Raw genomic sequence first — 13,326 nt, 5'->3', positions numbered from 1 at the left:
CATCCCCCGTGACTTGACTTTTAAAGGGATGGAAGAGAGTTGCTGGGTTAAGGATGGAAGAAATCATACTATCTCCCACTAAAAGCTTTCCATAAAAGAGTGTAATCAGATGTTACAATAATGATAATTTGTAACATTTAAAAAAATTTAGCAAGTGCTTCTACCTGTATCATCTACCATGAAGTTGACCTAAAATTAGGTACTAAGGATAAAAATACAGACAGTTTGCAGGAGTGAATTGAGTGTGAAATGTAGACCTAAGTGACTATTTTGACTTCCAAAAATGTGTTCCAAGTAAGTTGTTTTAAGCTAATTTTCTGGGTGTACAATAGATATTATATATACTACATTTTCGTTATATACCTTTAATTGATTAAAGATGATATCTGTATCTGAAGAGAGTTCTATAAACAAATATAGAAACATGGTCTAATAGTCCATTATCTAAATAATAATAATAATAACTAATAGAAAATATATGGATTGGATTCCCTATGAATATTTCCTAGGGTCTTTTTGAAACCCGCTACTGACTAAGGACAAGGATATATATCAAATATAGGGCCTGCTTGTGCAGTATAGGCAATTACCAAAAACACTGTCTCAGATATACCTTATCTAATAAATATAGTTTAAAGAAATAAGTTGTAAGCTTGATGTAAAGAGAATATCATGACAATTTAATGGCTAAGTAGACACATCCTATTTACACATGCAACTTTGCTCCTGAAATTCCACCAAGTTATTTCAAACTGTATCTTAATTTTTTTAAATGCCACTTTGTAATATGGTTATGTCTTATCACATCTTCTAAACCCAAAATTAGTTCCAATTAACACTGTAACCCCAAAATGCCTAGTATCTTCCTCCATCTTCTGCATACTCAGTAAATAGTTGTAGCTACTCAATAAATAATTTTAGTATTAAACAATTAGTTAATATATTTCAAGGCCTGCATCCTCTTTAAGCTTTCTCTAGTCTCTAGACTGACTAGAGAAAGCTTAAAGAGGATGCAGGCCTTGAACTATAGTCTGACCTACAGGGTTCTCCATCCCTTGTTTTCTGTTGACACAGTCCTGTAGATTTCTAAGTGTAAACTGATCCAGTTTTGCTAAAGAACCCTACTTCAATATATTGACAGACATATCTGTAAGGAAGAATCAATTTTGGAAACAGATAAAACAAAGCTGTACAAAATTTGACTGCTGTACTTTCTCAGGTATTTGAAAATACTAATGTAAATTGTAAATCTCTAAGATGAGGATAAAGTATGTACAGTTAACCCTTGAACAATGCAGGGGTTAGGGGAGCCCACCATCCTTGCAGTGGAAAATCTGCATAAAACTTAAAGTCAGCCCTCAGTATCAGGGGCTCCTCCATGTCCAAGATTCTGCATCCACGGATTCAAATAACCAAGCATCATGTAGTGCTGTAGAAGGTAGTCAGTGAAAAAAAAAAAAAAAAATCTGTGTATAAGCAGACTTGAGCGGTTCTAATCAGTGCGGTTCAAGGACCAACTCTATTGTTTTCCTAAACTATTTGACCTTCAAATAGTATTTGAGAGAACACGTCTAGATTGAATACATTACAGCTCATAAGGTGTCTACAGACACATATTGCACTTTATTATATACATATATATGTCATTATATACATATGTCATATATATATAAATGTGTCAGGGAGGAATGTTACTATGTTCCTTACATCTTGGTGAGACACCCTGGCCAAGATCTCAAGACTAATCAACAATGACTCCAACACTAGCACCTTCTGTTCTCTTGATTTCTAGGAATCCGTGCTCTTGATCATTTCTCCATGGGTGAAGTGTGTTGCTCCAACTCTTCTGTAAATCCTTGAAAATACTGGCAATATTTTACTCTGCTTTGCATCTCGAATAATTCCTAATCCATAGTGGACAGTCAGAAAAGCTTATAATTTTAGTCATCAAAAGTCCAAGCACCAATTCTAGAAGGAATTATTGTCTTTGAAGAAATTACTTTATGACTCTGGGGGAAATGTATTCCTTTTCAACTAAAACTAAACAAGGAATAAAAAACAACAACTGAGTCTCAGCAGTCTATTTTAAAATTCAGGGATGGGGCTAATTGTGGACTCCGGGAGGGCTCACACTAAGGAGTATATCCCAGAACTTCTGCTGCCAGTGTCCTTGTCCCTGTGGTGAGCCACAGTCATCCCCCGCCTCCACAGGAGACCCTCCAACACTAGCAGGAAGGACCTTCAAGATGGCGGAGGAATATGAAGTGGCAATCACCTTGCTCCCCACAAATACACCAAAAATACATCTACATGTTGAATGACTCCTACAGAACACCTACTGAATGCTGGCAGAAGACCTCAGACTTCCCAAAAGGCAAGAAACTCCCCACGTACCTGGGTAGGGCAAAAGAAAAAAGAAACAACATAGACAAAAGAATAGGGATGGGGCCTGCACCTCTAGGAGGGAGCTGTGAAGGAGGAAAGGTTTCCACACACTAGGAAGCCCCTTCACGGGCGGAGACTGTGGGTGGCGGAGGGGGGAAGCTTCGGAGCCATGGAGGAGAGCACAGCCACAGGGGTGCGGAGGGCAAAGCGGAGAGATTCCCGCACAGAGGATCGGTGCCGAGCAGCACTCACCAGCCCGAGAGGCTTGTCTGCTCACCCGCCGGGGTGGGCGGGGCTGGGAGCTGAGGCTCGGGCTTCGGTCGCAGGGAGAGGACGGGGGTTGGCGGCGTGAACACAGCCTGAAGGGGTTAGCGCACCCCAGCTAGCCGGGAGGAAGTCCGGGAAAAGGTCTGGAGCTGCCAAAGAGGCAAGAGGCTTTTTCTTGCCTCTTTGTTTCCTGGTGCACGAGGAGAGGGGATTAAGGGCGCCGCTTAAAGGAGCTCCAGAGACGGGCACGAGCCGCGGCTATCAGCGCGGACCCCAGAGACGGGCATGAGACGCTAAGGCTGCTGCTGCAGCCACCAAGAAGCCTGTGTGCGAGCACAGGTCACTCTCAACACCACCCCTCCTGGGAGCCTGTGCCGCCCACCACTGCCAGGGTCCTGTGATCCAGGGACAACTTCCCCGGGAGAACGCACGGCGCGCCTCAGGCTGCTGCAACGTCATGCCGGCCTCTGCCGCCGCAGGCTTTCCAGACATCCGTACCCTTCCCTCCCCGTGGCCTGAGTGAGCCAAAGACCCCAAAGCAGCTGCTCCTTTAACCCCGTCCTGTGTGAGCGAAGAACAGAAGCCCTCAGGCAACCTACATGCAGAAGCGGGTCCAAATCCAAAGCTGAACCCCAGGAGCTGTGCAAACAAAGAAGAGAAAGGGAAATCTCTCCCAGCAGCCTCAGGAGCAGCGGATTAAATCTTCACAATCAACTGGATGTACCCCGCATCTGTGGAATACCTGAATAGACAACGAATCATCCCAAATTGAGGAGGTGGACTTTGGGAGCAACAATATATATATATATTTTCCCTTTTTCTTTTTGTGGGAGTGTGTATGTGTATGCTTCTGTGTGTGATTCTTTATAGCTTTGCTTCTACCATTTGTCCTAGGGTTCTGTCTGTCCAATTTTTTTTTGTTTTTGTTTTTTTTTTTAGTATAGTTTTTACTGCTTGTTATCGTTGGTGGATTTATTTTTTGGTTTGGTTGCTCTGTTCGTTTTCTCTTTTTTTTTAATTACTTAAAAAAATTTTATAATAATTATTTTTATTTTAATAACTTTATTTTATTTTAATTTATTTTATCTTCTTCTTTCTTTCTTTCTTATTTTTTCTCCCTTTTATTCTGAGCTGTGTGGAGGACAGGCTCTTGGTGCTCCAGTCAGGCATCAGGGCTGTGCCTCTGAGGTGGGAGAGCCAAGTTCAGGACACTGGTCCACAAGAGACCTCCCAGCTCCACGCAATATCAAATGGTGAAAATCTCCCAGAGATCTCCATCTTAATGACAAGACCCAGCTTCACTCAATGACCAGCAAGCTCCAGTGCTGGACACCCAATGCCAAACAACTAGCAAAACAGGAACACAACCACACCCATTAGCAGAGGCTGCCTAAAATCATAAGAAAGCCACAGACATCCCAAAACACACCACCAGACGTGGACCTGCCCACCAGAAAGACAAGATCAAGCCTCATCCACCAGAACACAGGCACTAGTCCTCTCCACCAGGAAGCCTACACAACCCACCGAACCAACCTTAGCCATTGGGCTAGACACCAAAAACAACAGGAATTACGAACGTGCAGCCTGTGAAAAGGAGACCCCAAACACAGTAAGTTAAGCAAAATGAGAAGACACAGAAACACACAGCAGATGAAGGACTAAGGTAAAAACCCACCAGACCTAACAAATGAAGAGGAAATAGGCAGTCTACCTGAAAAAGAATTCAGAATAATGATAGTAAAGATGATCCAAAACCTTGGAAACAGAATGGAGAAAATACAAGAAACGTTTAACAAGGACCTAGAGGAACTAAAGAGCAAACAAACAGTGATAAACAACACAATAAATGAAATTTAAAATTCTCTAGAAGGGATCAATATCAGAATAACTGAGGCAGAAGAACGGATAAGTGACCTGGAAGATAAAATAGTGGAAATAACTACTGCAGAGCAGAATAAAGAAAAACAAAATGAAAAGAATAGAGGACAGTCTCAGAGATCTCTGGGACAACACTGAATGCACCAACATTCGAATTATAGGGGTCCCAGAAGAAGAAGAGAAAAAGAAAGGGACTGAGAAAATATTTGAAGAGATTATAATTGAAAACTTCCCTAATATGGGAAAGGAAATAGTTAATCAAGTCCTGGAAGCACAGAGAGTCCCATACAGGATAAATCCAAGGAGAAACACGCCAAGACACATATTAATCAAACTGTCAAAAGTTAAATACAAGGAAAAAATATTAAAAGCAGCAAGGAAAAAACAACAAATAACATACAAAGGAATCCCCATAAGGTTAACAGCTGATCTTTCAGCAGAAACTCTGCAAGCCAGAAGGGAGCGGCAGGACATATTTAAAGTGATGTAGGAGAAACACCTACAACCAAGATTATTCTACCCAGCAAGGATCTCAATCAGATTTAACGGAGAAGTTAAAACCTTTACAGACAAGCAAAAGCTAAGAGAATTCAGCACCACCAAACCAGCTTTATAACAAATGCTAAAGGAACCTCTCTAGGCAGGAAACACAACACAAGGAAAAGACCTACAACAACAAACCCAAAATAATTAAGAAAATGGTAATAGGAAGATACATATTGATAATTACCATAAATGTAAATGGATTAAATGCTCCAACCAAAAGACATAGACCGGCTGAATGGTTACAAAAACAAGACCCATATATATGCTGTCTACAAGAGACCCACTTCAGACCTAGGGACACATACAGACTGAAAGTGAGGGGATAGAAAAAGATATTCTATGCAAATGGAAATCAAAAGAAAGCTGGAGTAGCAATTCTCATATCAGTCTCAAAATAGACTTTAAAACAAAGACTATTACAAGAGACATAGACGGACACTACATAATGATCAAGGAATCAATCCAAGATGAAGATTTAATGACTGTAAATATTTATGCACCCACCATACAAGCACCTCAATACATAAGGTAAATACTAACAGCCATAAAAGGAGAAATCGACAGTAACACAATTATAGTAGGGGACTTTAACACCCCACAATCACCAATGGACAGATCATGCAAAATGAAAATAACTAAGGATACACAAGCTTTAAATGATACATTAAACAAGATGGACTTAACTGAGATTTATAGGACATTCCATCCAAAAACAACAGAATACACTTTCTTCTCAAGTGCTCATGGAACATTCTCCAGGATAGATCATATCTTGGGTCACAAATAAAGCCTTGGTGAATGTAGGAAAATTGAAATGGTATCAAGTATCTTTTCCGATCACAATGCTATGAAACTAGATTACAGGAAAAAATCTGTAAAAAATACAAACACATGGAGGCTAAACAATACACTACTTAGTAACCAAGAGATCACTGAAAAATCAAAGAGGAAATCAAAAAATACCTAGAAACAAATCACAATGAAAACACGATGACCGAAAACCTATGGGATGCAGCAAAAGCAGTTCTAAGAGGGAATTTTATAGCAATACAATCCTACCTCAAGAAACAAGACACATCTCAAATAAACAACCAAGCCTTACACCTAAAGCAATTAGAGAAAGAAGAAGAAGAAAACCCCAAAGTTAGCAGAAGGAAAGAAATCATAAATATCAGATCAGAAATAAATGAAGAAAACTATAGCAAAGATCAATAAAACTAAAAGCTGGTTCTTTGAGAAGATAAACAAAATTGATAAACCATTAGCCAGACTCATCAAGAAAAAAAGGGAGAAGACTCAAATCAATAGAATTAGAAATGAAAAAGGAGAAGTAACAACTGACACTGCAGAAATACAAACGATCATGAGAGATTACTACAAGCAACTCTATGCCAATAAAATGGACAAGCTGGAAGAAATGGACAAACTCTTAGAAATGCACAACCTTCCGAGACTCAACCAGGAAGAAATAGAAAATATAAACGGACCAATCACAAGCACTGAAATTGAAACTCTGATTAAAAATCTTCCAACAAACAAAAGCCCAGGACCAGATGGCTTCACAGGCGAATTCTATCAAACATTTAGAGAATAGCTAACACCTATCCTTCTCAAACTCTTCCAAAATATTGCAGAGGGAGGAACACTCCCCAAGTCATTCTACAAGGCCACCATCACCCTGATACCAAAACCAGACAAAGATGTCACAAAAAAAGAAAACCACAGGCCAATATCACTGATGAACATAGATGCAAAAATCCTCAGCAAAACACTAGCAAGCAGAATCCAACAGCACATTAAAAGGATCATACACCAGGACCAAGTGGGGTTTATCCCAGGAATGCAAGGATTCTTCAATATATGCAAATCAATCAATGTGATACACCATATTAACAAATTGAAGGATAAAACCATATGATCATCTCAATAGATGCAGAGAAAGCTTTCGACAAACGTTAATACCCATTTATGATAGGAACTCTCCAGAAAGTAGGCATAGAGGGAACTTTCCTCAACATAATAAAGGCCATATATGACAAACCCACAGCCAACATCGTCCTCAATAGTGAAAAACTGAAACCATTTCCACTAAGATCAGGAACAAGACAAGGTTGCCCACTTTCACCACTATTACTCAACACAGTTTTGGAAGTTTTAGCCACAGCAATCACAGTAGAAAAAGAAATAAAAGGAATCCAAATCAGAAAAGAAGAAGTAAAGCTGTCACTGTTTGCAGATGATATGATACTACACGTAGAAAATCCTAAAGATGCTACCAGAAAACTACTAGAGCTAATCAATGAATTTGGTAAAGTAACAGGATACAAAATTAATACACAGAAATGTCTTGCAATCCTACACACTAATGATGAAAAATCTGAAAGTGAAATTAAGAAAAAACTCGCATTTACCATTGCAACAAAAAGAATAAAATATCTAGGAATAAACCTACCTAAGGAGACAAAAGACCTGCATGCAGAACACTATAAGACACTGATGAAAGAAATTAAAGATGATACAAATAGATGGAGATATATACCATGTTCTTGGATTGGAAGAATCAACATTGTGAAAATGACTATACTACCCAAAGCAGTCTACAGATTCAATGCAATCCCTATCAAACTACCAATGGCATTTTTCACAGACCGAGAACAAAAAAATCTCACAATTTGTATGGAAACACAAAAGGCCCCGAATAGCCAAAGCAATCGTGAGAAAGAAAAACGGAGCTGGAGGAATCAGGCTCCCTGACTTCAGACTATACTACAAAGCTACAGTAATCAAGACAGTATGGTACTGGCACAAAAACAGAAATATAGATCAATGGAACAGGATAGAAAGCCCAGAGATAAACCCACGCACATATGGTCACCTTATCTTTGATAAAGGAGGCAAGCATATACAGTGGAGAAAAGACAGCCGTTTTCAATAAGTGGTTCTGGGAAAACTGGACAGCTACATGTAAAAGAATGAAATTAGAACACTCCCTAACACCATACACAAAAATAAATTCAAAATGGATTAAAGACCTAAACGTAATGCCAGACACTCTAAAACTCTTAGAGGAAAACATAGGCAGAACACTCTATGACATAAATTACAGCAAGAACCTTTTTGACCCACCTCCCAGAGAAATGGAAATAAAAACACAAATAAACAAATGGGACCTAATGAAACTTAAAAGCTTTTGCACAGCAAAGGTAACCTTATACAAGACAAAAAGACAACCCTCAGAATGAGAGAAAATATTTGCAAATGAAGCAACTGACAAAGGATTAATCTCCCAAATTTACAAGCAGCTCATGCAGCTTAATATCATAAAAACAAACAACCCAATCTAAAAATGGGCAGAAGGCCTAAATAGACATCTCTTCAAAGAAGATATGCAGATTGCCAGCAAACACATGAAAGAATGCTCAACATCATTAATCATCAGAGAAATGCAAATCAAAACTACAATGAGATATCATCTCACACTGGTCAGAAAGGCCATCATCAAAAATCTACAAACAATAAATGCTGGAGAGGGTGTGGAGAAAAGGGAACACTCTTGCACTGTTGGTGGGAATGTAAATTGATACAGCCACTATGGAGAACAATATGGAGGTTCCTTAAAAAACTAAAAATAGAACTACCATACGACCCAGCAATCCCACTACTGGGCATATACCCTGAGAAAACCATAATTCAAAAAGAGTCATGTACCACAATGTTCATTGCAACTCTGTTTACAATAGCCAGGACATGGAAGCAACCTAAGTGTCCATGAACAGATGAATGGATAAAGAAGATGTGGTACATATATACAATGGAATATTACTCAGCCATAAAAAGAAATGAAATTGAGTTATTTGTAGTGAGGTGGATGGACCTAGATTCTGTCATACAGTGTGAAGTAAGTCAGAAAGAGAAAACCAAATACCGTATGCTAACACATATATATAGAATCTAAGGGGAAAAAAAAAATGGTCATGAAGAGCCTAGGGGCAAGATGGGAATAAAGACGCAGACCTACTAGAGAATGGACTTGAGGATATGGGGAGGGGGAGGGGGAGGGGGAAGTGTAAGCTGGGACAAAGTGAGAGAGTGGCATGGACATATATACACTACCAAATGTAAAATAGATAGGTAATGGGAAGCAGCCGCATAGCACAGGGAGATCAGCTTGGTCCTTTGTGATCACCTAGAGGGGTGGGATAGGGAGTGTGGGAGGGAGGGAGATGCAAGAGGGAAGAGATATGGGGATATATGTATATGTACAACTGATTCACTTTGTTATAAAGCAGAAACTAACACACCATTGTAAAGCAATTATACTCCAATAAAGATGTTAGAAAAAAAAAATTGCTAAGAGTAGGTAGTGTGGGAACAGTGAAGATGAGGCTATGAGGTACCAAAGGGCCTGAGATACTTAGGTCATATCCAGGCTCCCCTTTTTGTTCACCTTTAAGAGAAATGGATACTTATTAAAAGGATTGAGTAGGGCAGTGAATGTATCAGATCAGCTCTTCAAATCACTACAGCTGCTGTATGAATCATGCCTTGGAATGCTGAATGTTTGGACACTAGGTAGTAAGTGGGGAAAACTGGAGAAAATTGTTCTTTATGCTGAGATGGAACAGGAATGAAGAAACAGGATGGCTTCAAGAGATGTAGTCAGGCAGGAACTGCATTCCTCTTATTTTTGTAGTCTCATGATCTAGCAGGGTACCTGGCACATAGTTATTACTAGCATGCCTATTTCGGGTTTGTTTTTGTTTGTTTGTGGGGTTTTGTTTTCTTTTCTTTTGTTCTGTTTTTTGGTAGTAAGAACTCTTAATGTGAGATCTACCCTCAACAAATTTTTAAGTGTACAATACTGAATTGTTATCTATGGGTACTGTTATACAGCAGATTTCTAGCACTAATTCATCTTGCATATCTGAAATATTTTTTGAAAGCTAGTTATGATGCCCTCATTACCTAAACCTTCTCCCCAAATACACTCTGATGTGCGACTCTCTGCCATCCTTCTTTACTGTTCAGGGTTTTTGGATTCCCCATGTTTCCACATATATTTCAGCTTCCTTTTTGTTCATATTACTTTACCTTAGTACCTTGTATTTAGGAACCATGAAATTGAAAATGGATCCGTACAATGGTTTTACTGGTACAGAGCCCAGTGAGGCTAATGTGACCATATCTCTCTTTGTCCACAAAGAGAAGCCCGCATCGCAGAAAACCCCTCAGTCCTGGGCAAACCCAGAGGGAGGGTCAACCACATGTGAGGCTATGCTTTAAGTCTTCAGCATCTGTGTCCTTTCTCTATTATAATCCACTCTTGCATGGCCATGAATGTAATGTGTTGCAAAAGTTAGCTTTTATTCTCAACACTTTATAAGGCACTTTCACATGTACAATTTCATTTTCTTCTTAAAATTCCTCTGTGAGGCAAGATTTATAACTCAAGCTTCAGAGATGAGAAAAATGAGAATTGGAGACGTTCAGGGATTTGCTTATGTTTGCTTGGCTTTAATAATGTGAAAGCCACGTAGTTTCATCTTCCTTCATCTATTTAAACAGTCATACATAGGCAGAAAATATATTCAGATATTAATTTGTGTCATATTTTCCTTCCCTTTCCTCCAAAAAGGGAGTCAGGCCTTACCCTCAAGGACATTTTAGGTGTTTGAAGAAAGCAGAAGATGAAATTCTCTTTTGTGAAAATAATGTACTCATTAGCTTACTATTTTCACAAATATTTTTTGAGTATCTGCCATGAGCCAAGGCCATTTCTGGAACTGAATGGAGGGAAATGAGAAAAAAAGGAGGACAAACAAACCAGTATTGAGAAGAACATAAGATAACGCTGAATGTTATACAAAGAATAAAAATAAAGTTATAGCTAACAACCATGAGGCTATGTTAGTTTAGGTGATTGGAGAAGGCTTTTAGGAGATGACGCTATTCAAACTGGTATTTGAACTATAAGATGAAGGCAACTTTTCCATGCCAAGAGTGGGGGAATAGCCTTCCTGGAGGAGAGAATCATATTGCAAAGTTCCTGAGCAGGAATGAACTACTGTGTTTGAGGAACGGAAAGAAGCATAATGGTCAAGAGGTAGACTGACTTAAGATGAAGACACAAAACAAAGCAAGGACAAGATCGTGGAGGGTCAAGTAGGCCAGGGCAATAAATTTAGGATTTTCTGCTAAATCTGATAGACCTTCAAGATTTTAAGCAAGGGAGAGTCATGTTCTAATTTCTGCCACTCTGGCTACTGTGTAGAGGAGGTGATTCAAGTAGTTGAGATTAGGTTTAGGTTTTAGAGGTAAAAGTGATAACACTTGCTGATATACTGGATAGAATCCAGGATTGAAGAGTAAGGACAAAAAGGAACAAATAATTTCCTGGTTTCAGGCATGAGAAATTCAGTGTTTGGGATTGGGATTGGGGTGGGGTGAATGGCCAGGCCATCTGCGAAAAAGTTGAGAATGAAGGAGAATTAATGAAGTTTCATTTTGCCCAAGTGACATTTAAGAAACTTAATAGACAGAGATATATCAAAGAAGCAGTTTGCACATAGAAGTCATTCAAAAGATTTTGCCAGATGTCCTGGATGATGAGTGCAGAGAGAAGAAGTGTATGGATACTCCAGAAAGAGGAATAGGTTACCTGAACCTTAGGGACGGAACATAGCTCTGCAAGACCTGCAAATAGTGAGGAACTGAGAGCTAGACCTACTTCTTTGTAGCACACTGGCTGGGTGTTAGGAGTGTGGACCCAGGGACACTTTTTGTATCTAGTAAGGCTGGATCCCAGTTTCGAGAGCTCCCAGCCCTAGAATATAACCTGCATGCCCATTAAGCAGAAAGAAAGCAACAGAACTTCCAGACCCCAGGTACCCATGTGGACTTAGAAAAGGGGCCTCTCAGAGATAATTTGTGTAGATCAAAGAAAGAATCAAGGGACATTCACAAATGTTCTGAAAAAAATAAAGTTTGAACAAAAGAACATATCACCTAGTCAGAGCCAAATAACCCTTAGAGGGGTCTGCAGAGTCAGTGAGTCCTGATGTGAAAACCAGTGAGCCTTGGTGTATCAATGATATCAGAATAAATAGGACACAGGAAGGGCTCAGGCACAATGTGCCTCATGACCGTGACCTATCCCCTCTACCAGCAGGTGTCATGAGCCACATTCCTATGCCCAATTCATAAAATAAGCTAAAGGGCAAAGAAATCTGGGAGACTGAGTAGTCATACCTTACAGACTATTAACACTTCTCAGTCACACTAAATTTCAAAGCAAATATAACTAAAATATAATTTCCCTCTAACCAGCAGATGGGAGCGTAGGGAACTACAATTTCTCTGCACACCTGAGGTGTAGGATGAGTGAATTTTATGACCCTGCAACCTGAATAAAGTATATAGAGAGGAAAACTGTGAACTAAACCAGGAAAGGCATACATTTAAGAAGTAGATGGAGGAAAAATAAAATAACAAATAGAGGGCTTAGAGTGAACACAATTTTTATCTTCCAAAAAATAAAAATTAACTTAAGAAAAACGTTAACTATTATGCCCTATGTAATACAGAGACTAAAACTTTATGAAGAAAATTCCTGATCATCTCCGTAGTGCAATGAACCTGTTGGTCTGTGCTTCCTTCCATGAAAAGTGTCATTTAAAGTAGAGTATTAAATTGAGTGGAAAACAAATTAAGCCTAAAGAGAAAAAAATAATAGCTTCAACTAAGAACTCGGTGAATAACTCCATAATCTCATTCTTAGAAGGGATGATGATGCATCAAATTTTAGCCCCCACTTCACCCTAACTCTCTTTCATTCTCATTTTTAGGCACTTTGGCAATGTGTGTGTGTGTGTGTGTGTGTGTGTGTGTGTATACACATATATATGATCAAATTTGAGTAATCCATCCTTGGAGCTTACTTTACTTATATAGGTTTAGCACACAGAGGGGGCACTTTATCACATATGGCAACAGCTGAAATTTAATAAAACATTAATTAGGTCTAATTTTGTCTTTTAAAAATCCTTAAGCAATTATTTCTATATATGGGAATATAAAGTTATTGGCAACTTAAAAAATCATTTTCTCATAAATCATGTACTTTATTTTCATAACTATTTATATTGTTAGCTCTATGGAATATAGACATAACTACATTTTATTATAGATTCATAGGAAAATAAATTCAACCACTTGTTTTTATTCCCCAAGACCTAGATTTTATATGGA

This window comes from Balaenoptera musculus, chromosome 16 (assembly GCF_009873245.2).
Source record: "Balaenoptera musculus isolate JJ_BM4_2016_0621 chromosome 16, mBalMus1.pri.v3, whole genome shotgun sequence".
NCBI lineage: Eukaryota > Metazoa > Chordata > Mammalia > Artiodactyla > Balaenopteridae > Balaenoptera > Balaenoptera musculus.
Note: the sequence above shows the minus strand (reverse complement) of the source record.